The sequence below is a fragment of the Gigantopelta aegis genome, chromosome 11 (assembly GCF_016097555.1).
Source record: "Gigantopelta aegis isolate Gae_Host chromosome 11, Gae_host_genome, whole genome shotgun sequence".
Taxonomy (NCBI): domain Eukaryota; kingdom Metazoa; phylum Mollusca; class Gastropoda; order Neomphalida; family Peltospiridae; genus Gigantopelta; species Gigantopelta aegis.
The window spans coordinates 15,251,658-15,252,404 of NC_054709.1; positions in this window are offsets into that span (position 1 = coordinate 15,251,658).

A 747-nucleotide genomic window follows, 5' to 3' on the forward strand; every position below is an offset into this window, starting at 1 on the left:
TGCAAGCCTCGGATTTCATACTTTTATCAACTCGTGCTGATAAATTATGATATCACAAAACACTCGGGGACTACCCTATATTTATAAATTTTTAATAAAAATAAATACATCTACGGTTAGAACAATAGTGTGACGTCACAGGTGTGGATTAACGTAATTTCTTACACACCTGTTATATTAGTGAGAACATCATTTGTTATTTTTGATAACACATACTTGTTTACACATGTACGTGTGTTAACAATTTCAAGACATGTATGCGACTGGCTGCTCGTAGGTGGTTACCAGCTCTAAGTTCAGCCAGGAAACGTTTCGCTGACGTTCGCGAACTATTTGACTGGTTCCCAACGTGGTCATTTGATTTAATGTAAAGCGCATAAACCAGTCTACCGGACGTTTTTCTTGTTGGTCTGGCTGAACTCGGCCCTGATCACCAATGTCGTACATCCAATGAAAAAACAGCATGATCGAATTCGAAATCGTAAGTTAGCTACAAGTGCAAATATTGTCGAAAAAGATGTTAAAATTTGCTTGAAACCTGGTTTTTGAGGATATGTAAGAAATAGAATAATACATTCGTGTCCGTTTGATACTATTTATCTTACAACTCGTTGTTTAAAAATGTATCAAACTCGCTTTCACTCGTTAGATACATTTTAAAACAACTCGTTGTGAGATAAATGGTATCTAACGGCGACTCGTGTATTATTCTCTATAGATACAGCTATCCAGAGCGGAGTCTCTATA